Raw genomic sequence first — 820 nt, forward strand, 5'->3', positions numbered from 1 at the left:
ACCTCAATAGGAATTGAGATTCCAAGTCAATTTGAGGTACTATGTAGATTAGCTATTAACCCTTACCTATTCTTTTTCATAATAAAAAAAATATGATTGAAGTTTTGTTATCCGGAATTGTGTTAGGTCTAATTCCTATAACTTTGGCTGGATTATTTGTAACTGCATATTTACAGTACCGACGCGGCGATAAATTGGATATTTGATTTAGAACCATATTATGAACGGGTCTCCTACTGATTCTGAGGGATCATATTCCATTAGCTTTTTCAGTCTAAGTGACAAGAAGATCGATCAGAAAAAAGAAAAAAAAACACAGGATCACGCTCTGTAGGATTTGAACCTACGACATCAGGTTTTGGAGACCTGCGTTCTACCGAACTGAACTAAGAGCGCTTTTTCTTCTTTTTTTTTTTTCTTGAAAGAAAAGATTATTTCGATGTTTCATTGAATTAAATAACTATCACTCGACTTTTTACTTTTTTTATGGAAGATTTAGCATAAAAAAGGGTAGGGATGACAGGATTTGAACCTGCGACATTTTGTACCCAAAACAAACGCGCTACCAAGCTGCGCTACATCCCTTTTAATCGTGAGTATTTTTTATTCAATATTTTATATTAAAAATATTGAATTTTTTTTTCCACATTTATCTACCTTCGCACGTGAATAGACTCTATATACGGAAGATATAATGTAAAAGATGTCTATTTATTGACAGTACTTGATTACTTACTATTACATAGTTATTACTATCATTCATATCATATTGTAAAAAAAAAAAAAAATTTGTACCAAATACAAATATCTGTTTGCAGAT

At 31.3% G+C, this 820-nt stretch overlaps 2 non-coding genes across 2 annotated transcripts; both read right to left on the bottom strand.

The window, feature by feature from the left end:
• Nucleotides 1–322: 322 nt before the first annotated feature.
• TRNAW-CCA (transfer RNA tryptophan (anticodon CCA)) lies at nucleotides 323–396 on the bottom strand. Its single transcript has one exon. It is a non-coding gene; the product is annotated as a tRNA-Trp (tRNA).
• A 115-nt stretch (nucleotides 397–511) lies between these two features.
• On the bottom strand, nucleotides 512–585 carry TRNAP-UGG (transfer RNA proline (anticodon UGG)). The gene has a single exon. It is a non-coding gene; the product is annotated as a tRNA-Pro (tRNA).
• Between the last annotated feature and the right edge of the window lie 235 nt (nucleotides 586–820).

This window comes from Cupressus sempervirens, chromosome 4 (genome assembly GCF_028749045.1).
Source record: "Cupressus sempervirens isolate cs-2001-9-10 chromosome 4, ASM2874904v1, whole genome shotgun sequence".
Taxonomy (NCBI): domain Eukaryota; kingdom Viridiplantae; phylum Streptophyta; class Pinopsida; order Cupressales; family Cupressaceae; genus Cupressus; species Cupressus sempervirens.